The sequence below is a fragment of the Hyaena hyaena genome, unplaced genomic scaffold, assembly GCF_003009895.1.
Source record: "Hyaena hyaena isolate Hyena2069 unplaced genomic scaffold, ASM300989v1 scaffold_381, whole genome shotgun sequence".
Taxonomy (NCBI): Eukaryota; Metazoa; Chordata; class Mammalia; order Carnivora; family Hyaenidae; genus Hyaena; species Hyaena hyaena.
Genome location: NW_024081012.1, coordinates 336,689 through 346,656, shown reverse-complemented (window position 1 = coordinate 346,656; position 9,968 = coordinate 336,689).

Here is a 9,968-nt window from a genome sequence, read left to right as displayed (position 1 = left end):
ACTTTGGCAACCGTAGTTACCAGGATCACTTAACATAATCTTTCTAGTTAACATATTCAGAACCTCTTCATGTCTATTTTCCTGTTGGTTTTGTGTATCTATCTGTACCCTGGGCTATACTTGGTCACTTCAGTCTCCTCACTTTTTCTGTTTTTTTTTTTGTTTTTTTTTTTTAAATGTTTTATTTATTTTTAGGAGAGAGAGAGAAACAGCGTGAGCAGGGGAGGGTCAGAGAGAGAGGGAGACACAGACTCTGCAACAGGCTCCAGGCTCCGAGCTGGCAGTTAGCACAGAGCCCGACGCGGGGCTTGAACCCACGAACCGCGAGATCATGACCTAAGCGAAAGTCGAACGCTTAACCAACTAAGCCACCCAGGCGCCCCACTTTTTCTGTTTTATAACATTGATCCTCATGCACTTTTTCCCATACATAATAACACCTAAACTAACTCCCCCTTTGCTTACCACACTTTTACAAGCAGTAGGCTCAGGTACATCTCTAATATTGCTTACCTCACATGGGTTTGTCCTGTAACATTATTACCTTTCTTTTAAGAAAGAAAATAATCTTCTCTTTCCTGATATTTCTATCATCACCACATTGTTCCTGTTCAAGAGTTGTTCTGTGAAATATATTTTTAAAACCACTCCAGTTGCCATTGGCATTCTGGTAAACTTTTTTGATAGACTCTGAGATTTCCAAATAGGAAATCTTTGAGTGTGCAATAATTTCATTCAGCTATTTCCTTCCTCAATCAAAGAAAAATAGAGTATTCTCAGAAGACTGAGAATATTCTCTTCTGAGAACACTCAGTATTCTTTGTATTCTCTGTATTTTTATTCTCAGTACCCTCTGAGTATTTTAAAGTCAATGGTCTTTAAAATAGGATGCATGAACCCCTGGAGCTGCACAGAAATCTTCCCAGGGGCATGGTTTCTGCATTCTCAACTTTCATGTATTCTTTTCCCTAGTGAGTTCGTAGCAGTACTCCCATTTTACAAAAGGGAGGGGATTTCTCATCCCACATTTTGTCCTTATACCTTATTCTGGAGTAAAAATGAGAGCTCCTAACTATACGACAATTAAAACAATACATTTTGGAGAAAGCCTTTCATGACAAATCAAAGGTCCATAAATCTATATTAGTCTTTTTAAAATTCAATATTTCTTACATAATACATTGCTTAGAAATGGCAAAATATTAGAAATATCAGAAATAGGGGCGCCTGGGTGGCTTAGTCGGTTAAGCGTCCGACTTTCGCTTGGGTCATGATCTCGCGCGCGGTTCGTGGGTTCAAGCCCCGCGTCGGGCTCTGTGCTGACTGCCAGCTCAGAGCCTGGAGCCTGTTTCGGAGTCTGTGACTCCCTCTCTCTCTGACCCTCCCCTGCTCACGCTGTCTCTCTCTCTCTCTCCTAGAAATAAATAAAACATTAAAAAAAAAAGAAATATCAGAAATATTAGCAATATTCGATATTAGAAATGGAGAGATTTTGTTGAGATATTCCAAATTGGATGTTTAACATAGTGTGAATGGTAATATTGATGGCAGTTTTCATTTAAGGACTTCATGATGTCTATGGTCCATATATATCTTACTCTTGCAAAAATCTGATAAGATCAAAGCAAAGACAACACTGGTTTTAAAAATTATTAATTTAAAAGTGATTTTATTGTCTTTAATTATAAAAAATATTTTAATTCTTGGTCATAGGACTGACTATTTGCAAGAATCTTCTATCAGAAGAAACAGTAGAGCCTACGATATTGGTTATTTTAAATAAAATCAGAACATTTTTCAAGGATCATCAAATTCCAAGTTATGTTCAAGAAAACATACAGATCAATATTTTGTATGATTCCATCAGATTCAGTGAATGTGTTATAATCAGATATTTTAAATCTATTTTATTCAGTCTTATCATGAAATGCTCCTTCTATTACAATCATATTATCATTTTATTTTATCATATAAACGCTTAACATTTTTTACCCCAAATTAAAACTAAAAGCACATGTTAATCATAAACTGTGTAAATCTTTAAAAAAGTTGTATAGATCTGTCTTTTTTCATCAAATACATTCAAACTGGTTGTGATGTCTTAATGGGGGTTATTTCTGTGTTGGTTCTTATTTTTTTAAACATGATTCTTATTTATTACTTATAAAAGTTGAACCCCAGAAGTCCACACAGTTATGCACTGACATTTTACCCAATACACAGTGCCTAGTATATTCTTCATTTCAGAAAGTTACATATGTTTATCTATATATTATCTTAAGTACTAAAAATTAAATCTCAGGAAACCAATATTGACTTACTTATTTTTTAACTTATTACGAAAAAATCCTAAATTAATTATTTTAGACACATTTTAGTTTAATATTGATTTAGCTAATTTTAGCAATGTATGTCTCAAATTGGATTCCATAATTTATATGTTAATCTTTAAAATATTTTCCTAAATCATATTAACACATTGACTTAAATTAGAAAATGACATAAGACTCTTTTCCTAATCAAAATTAACTCTGGTTGGTTGGTAGCTTGATAATGATAATGGTCAATTTTGATAATTAAGTTAGGGGCTCATGTTCAATGAATGAGATGACCTAAATCTGTGGCTTTAGTATTTCAATAAAAATATACTTTGAGAAATAGTAAAACTACTTATTACATATATTTTAATGTAAAATGTGTTGAAATCAAATTTAAGTGGCTTCAACTGAAATATAATTGATTAACAAGGTTCTCAAAGCAAAAGAGAAAAAAGGAAGAAAAAAAATGAATAGAATCAGTGAAATAGAAAATTGTTATTTGATAAACTGTTTTAAGGCCCCATTTATATATATTCCAGTACTCCTTATCTTATCACAATACTCCTTATCTTCTCATTTTGTATTTATTAATACAACTAAGTTTCTTCAGTATGTACATATAAACACTTGATCTTAGCCAGAAGACCGGGAAACAATAGTGTGTACATAAATACAAATAAATTATAGAGGGCGCCTGAGTGGCTCAGTCAGGTAAGCATTCGACTTTGGCTTAGGTCATAGTCTCATTGTTTGTGAGTTGGAGCCCCACGTCCAGCTCTGTGTTGACAGCTCAGAGCTTAGAGCCTGCTATAAATTCTGTGTCTCCCTCTCTCTGTCCCTCCCCTGCTCATGCTCTGTTTCTCTCAAATATAAATAAACATTGAAAATGTTTTTAAAAATGCAAATAAATTATAGAAATGGAACTTATGCTAAACCCTGCTTTATTCTAGATACAAATGAGTCATCTGTGTATAAGAGAACTACTTAAAATTTGCAAGGTACAATATAATATATTTCTAATGTTTTGATCAGTTAAAATTAAGAATAATTATAAGAATAATTTAATTCAAAAATTTTAACTTGGAGTTGATGGCAAATAGAGATTTTTCAGTTAAAATATTTTCTAATTATATGTATATATATTTTTTGTTTCTGGGAATGCAACAGATGACCTAAAAGAGTCTTTTAAGCATGAAAATATGTTATGTTGAATAAAATTATGGAGAAAATTGAATGGAAGTACAAGTTCAAGGAAAAAGGAAATGGTATACAATTTTTCATTATTAAAATCAAGATTTAAAAAATGCTTTTAAATATGATAGGTATTAAATGACTACAGTACTATGATATTTGAAACCCATTGGTTCTATTTAAACAAGGTTATTTTATTTTAAAATGTCAATATCTACAATATAACTGAAACTATCATCCTCAGAATTATTTTAACTAATAAACAGATTCTAAATTTTAATTTAAAATTTCATGAAAGGGTGCATAGTTCTTAAAATTCTTTTAGACATAAAAGGACAAAAGTTAAAAAAAATGAAGACCACTGCTTTATGTAATAATATCCCTATTTATTTTACATGTTCACTAGTAAATTTCTTCTTAGATTTCTAGATGAAGCCATAGACCAGGTTCCTGAAATCAATGCTTCTGTATTTTATAAACATGAAGCCAACCTGCGCTCACCCATAGAGTATAAGTCCTAAGCCTATGGATGAGACACATAATTCTAAGAGGTTAGTTTCTTCACAGTTCTTTTACTGACTCTGATAGCAGCTTTAAACATTAATGAACATGGGGCACCTGGGTGGTTCAGTTGGTTAAGCATTCAATTCCTGATTTCAGCTCAAGTCATGATCTCATGGTTTCTTTCTTTCTTTCTTTCTTTCTTTCTTTCTTTCTTTCTTTCTTTCTTTCTTTCTTTCTTTAATGTTTTATTTATTTCTAGGAGAGAGAGAGAAAGAGAGAGAGAGACAGCGTGAGTAGGGGAGGGTCAGAGAGAGAAGGAGTCACAGACTGAAACAGGCTCCAGGCTCTGAGCTGGCAGTCAGCACAGAGCCCGACGCGGGGCCGGAACCCACGAACCGCGAGATCTTGACCTAAGCAAAAGTCGGACGCTTAACCGACTAAGCCACCCAGGCGCCCCATGATCTCATGGTTTCTAAGATAGAGCCCTGCATTGGACTCTGAGTTGACAGCACAGAGCTTGCTTGGGATTCTCTCCCTCTCTCTCTGTGCCTCCCTTGCTCACTCACTCACTCTCTGTTTCTCAAAACTAAATAAATAAACTTTAAACAAAACATTAGATGAATAGAATTTGGATAGTCGATAGACTGCTGATTAAATAAGCCTGGTACGGAGTATTACATTGTTCTGCAATTTAGCTACTTTTGCAAGTTAAGGTCCAGGCCTATAGGTCTACCAAAAAAGTAGCCAAAAATTATTCCATCCACTAATGCGTAAAAGGCTTAATGTAAGAACTTTTAACTGAGACTTCAAGACTCCCTTCTGTATAACTTAATATTGGCCTCAAGGTTATCTAACTTGGTATGTTTAAGAGTCCAGTGAAGGCCAGTTGAAGACAATCAACTCTTCTACCCTTCTTAGGATGCAGCCAGTTTCTACTCATTAACAAATGGCCCTGGATCTACAATGATAGTCACTCACTGGTAGAAAAAAAAATGTCCATAAACTGCAATGATGCACTGAGGACAATCCCATGTAACTCCACTAATTTAGGTGAAAACCTAAAGCAACCCACATGAGTCACAAACTGATGTCCACTTGTTAATTTGGTCACCAAGAGCCAGTCTCTGTCTATTTCTCAAAGTCCGAGACAAAAACCAAGTTACTTTGGTTTTAGGACACTAATAAATACACTTTTACCCCCTTTTCTAATTTAAGAGACAATGTATAGGAGACAAATAGAATTCAAAATGTTGGCTGCAATATTGATAAAGCTGACTAAAGAACATGTCTTTATATCTGCAGTGAGAAGAACTTGCTAACACCATGTATCTCTCTGTACTCTAAATACTAGAATAGCCCACTGTTAGCACTGGCCAAGAACTGTCTCAAATCTAAGATGGAAAAAAGAGAGAGTGTGGGTCTTCAGTATTTTCAGATTTTTAATAGATTACTTCCATCAGTGAAATGATGGAGATACTGATGCATTGGCAATCAGATTGTTACTTCTTTTCTGTAAAGTGTAAACATTAGGGAAAGAAGATGGATGTGCTACTTTAGCAGAAATCTCTCCACATGAAATGATTACGCCAAACACCATAAACACAGAGAATACATTTCAGCTAGTGTGATGGTTAATTTTATACATCAACTGAGCTAAGCCATGTTTCCCAATTTTGGGTCAAACATTAGCCTAGACGTTGCTGTAAAGGTATTATTTAGATGCAATTAATATTTAAATTAGTAGAGTTTCAATAAGGCTTATTACCCTCCATAATATAGGTGAGCCTTGTCTAATCAGCTGAAGGTCTTGAAAGAAAAGATTCCAGTCTCCTGAGAAGGAGAAATTCTGTCTCCAGATTGACCTCCTTTGGACTAGAGATGCAATATCAACTATTCCCTGCATCACCAACTGGCAGCTTCCTCTGCAGATTTTGCACTTACCAGTCCCACCATTATGTGACCCAATTCCTTACATGGACACATATACATATACATATGCATATATACACATATACCCATATACACACTCACACATATATAGACATGTATACATTCAGGCATATTTCAGAGATATTGCAGGTTTAGTTCCAGACCACCACAATAAAACATATATGGCAATAAACCAAACACTTTAATGCTGCTAAAACTCATGAACCAACCTCTGCCACCTTGAAACTTTTCTTCTGCAGCTTCCTCACTTCTCCTGTCCTTCACAGACTTGAAGAACCCCGCTTTGTTTAGGCTTTGGCTTAAGGTAATGTTGTGGCTGGTGTGATCTAACCAGACCACTAACACTTTCTCCATATCAGCAATAAGACTGTTTCACTTTCTTATCATTCCTATGTTCACTGAAAAACTACTTTTATTTTAAAAGATTTTATTTTTTTAATGGAGGAGGACACTTGTGGGGATGAGCACTGAGTGTTATGTGGAAACTAATTTGACAATAAACTATTTGTAAAAAAAAAAAATAAAAAAAAATAAAAGATTTTATTTTTAAGTAATCTCTACACCAATGTGGGGCTCAAACCAGAACCCAGAGATCAAAAGTCACATGTTCCACCAACTGAGTGAGCCAGCTGCTCATGGAGGAGTACTTTCAATTACTTCAAGAACTTTTTCTATACATTCATAATTTGGTTGACTGTTTGGCACAAGAGGCCTAGCTTTCAGACTATCTCAGCTTTTGACATGTCTTCCTCACTAAGCTTAATAATTTCTAGCTTTTGATTTAAAGTGAGAGATGTGCACTCTTCCTTTCACTTGAACACTCAGGGGCCGCTGTAGGGTTATTAATTGTCCTAATTTCAATATTTGTGTCTCAGGGAAAGAGGGAGAGAGATGGGAGAATGATTGGTCAGTGGAGCACTCAGAATAACACACAACACTTATGGATTAAGTTCACTCTCTCATATGAGCATGGTTCATGGCACCCCAAAACAACTACAACATACAATAAATATTAACACTAACTAACACTGAACAAAGATTGTCATAACTAATACAAATAATGGGAACGTTTGAAATAGTGTGAGAATTACCAAAATGTAACACAGAGACATGAAGTGAGAAAATGCTGTTAGAAATATGGTACTAGTAGACATGCTAGACACAGGGTTACCACACACCTTCAATTTGTTAAAAATGCAATAACAGTAAAGCACAATAACATGAGGTGTGCCTGTGCACATACACACACACACACACACACACACATGCACACACACATACTACTGATTCTGTGGAGAATTTTGACTGAAATGCCTAGTACAATTTTCTTATGAATATAATACTGGACTTTGGAGGAATTCCTCTTCCTTATTGGAAAATAATACTCTTTCGACTTGAAAGTTCTGCATCTTTGTGATGGTTGCCACACTTCAGATGGTAGCTTTATATTGTAAAATGTCATATTAATGATCACACATTGACATACATGCAGAAGGGGAAAAAAAAACACCTCTCTGAGTCTTACAAAATAACCTATATTTTCTTCTGCTTTGGTGTCTAGGAAAGAGAATTACTCTTATTTCTATACTTGTTTTCCCCTTTGATTATCATCTCTTTAAGGTAAGAAATTGTTCTTCTCTCTGTATCCCTGAAGTGAGAGACACTGAGAGATATAATAGGCACTGAATAGTTTATCATACAAATGAATTAAAAGGCAACAGTCTAGAATACTGAAATTAGTCAAACAATGCAATTTATTTATTTTATTAGGAAACACAAAATTCAAAACTCTTGTGCACAGTGATAGTGTGTACAGCATTACTTTTGCAAATAATGATAGTTCTTCATTAGGGATAAAGTCTCTTGAAGTAAATAAAGGTTGAGACACTTAAGATGAATGAGAATAGTCCCTTAAAAAGACTTGTAAAAAGTGAAAACTAACTGCAATGTTATAAAATTTTAAGTTATTCTAAGGCAAAGCTACTTTAGAGAACACATGTGTTTGACTACATTTGATAAAGTATGTATGAATTAGGTTTTCACTCTTTCCTTCTTTCCCCTCCCACCTTTCTTTTTCCTTTCCTTCCTTCCCCCTTCCTTCCTTCCTTCCTTCCTTCCTTCCTTCCTCCTTCTTCAGCCACTTTATCTTGCTCCTTTCATGTCTTTCACTAGTATTTCTTTCCCTGTAATTTAAAGTTGTTTATGCCACATCTTCCTATTTGGACAGATTTTCATTAGCTGATCTGGCTGTATAGTTCAATGACCTTCCTTATATTACTAAAAACACAATCTCTAAACTAAAATCTTAATAGACTTCAGGGATGCTTGGGTAACTCAGTCTGTTAAGCGTCAGACTGTACCTTAGGTCATGATATTGTGGTTTCTGAATTTGAGCCCCGCATCTGGCTCTCTACACTGACAGCACAGAGACTGCGGTCTCTCAGATCCTCTGTCTTCCTCTCTCTCCGCCATTCCCCGACTCACTATTGCTCAAAAATAAATAAACATTAAAAAATAAAATCTTAATAGACATTACTGTTATATGAATTACAGTATTATGTTTAAGCTAATCAAGCTATTTTAGAGTTACTATGCATACATACATACATACATATTCTCCAGATTTGGTAATAGTATATTATTGAGTTGAAACCAGTTTTCTACCACTTTGAAACATTTCTTGGATTTCTGTCATCATCATTAGGTGTCTATGGTTGACCGTACAATGACCTCTTAGATGTCATTGTTTCAGGAGCATGCAATTTCACTGGAACAGCATCTTTGAATACTAGACCTTAAAAGTCAATACTGTTCTTCCTGTGACCTACTTTCCAGACAGCAATGTGGCACATGGGAAACATACATTGATAAATGAGGATCTTTGTTGAACATTAGAACAAAAAGAACTAAACTGGGTCTCCAGATATTAATTATTCTCAGAAACACAGTCCATCTTAGTGCTCTTAAAATTGAGAGACAATTTTACACTTTAAGATGATTGAGAATAGAAACATTTTAGACCTGGAGCACAGTAAGCAATATTACAAATGAGTTGAGAAGAAGGAAAAAAAGCCCACTTATGAACACATTTATAAATTAAGTTGAGAATGGTAATATTCCCTGCCCTGAGACATTTTGGCTAAGCAAAATGAAAAGAAAGGATAATTTTACCCTCTTCTGCTCAGTCTAAGACTACCCTAGGGGCAACTTGTTTTGTGAAACAGATCAAAGCACTTTTATAAACAGATGTAGCTTGATCAAAGTCAATATAAATGATTTGTATTAATGCTCACCATAGGTAAAATAACAAGCAAATGTGTGCTTTGCCTTTTTACTTTTTCATAATGTTAGCTTATTTTAATCTTAGGTGCAAAAGTACATATAATTGATTTATCTTACCAAATGGATAATATTTATGTTGATTATTGTAGGTCCATGCTTGTTAGGAAATCAGATTAAATAATGTATATAAAAAGGGTTTTGGAAAATATAAAGTATTATACAAATGGAAGTGATTATTATGATTACAATCATGGTAAATAGTGAGAGTAACTGCTGTGACCATCTTAAAATATGCTTCCAACTAGGCTAATCATTCAGTCTGTCAGTCAATTACATTTATTTTATGAATACAAACACTGAATTCTGTATTAGGCCAAGTGGTGAGATAGAAATGAAGGAGATTCTATGAACAGTGACTTTTGAAGACTTAACAATTTAAAGAGAGCACATGATAATCTTAAATTAATATATGAAAGATAACATATGCATACTACATATCAAATGCCAAGTATATAAATTACGTCAAGATCAATAAAGCATATCTACTCTTGAGTAACAATAAGAAAAACAAATGCATCAAATAACTGCAATATAATGGGCTAAGGGGAACAATACAGAGTTTGCACAAGGCATGTGTAACACATAGATTAGACCATTTGGCACAGTTGAGGCAATTTAGCTGACCATAATCCCAAATAAGATTGAAACATGTGTTTTATTTGG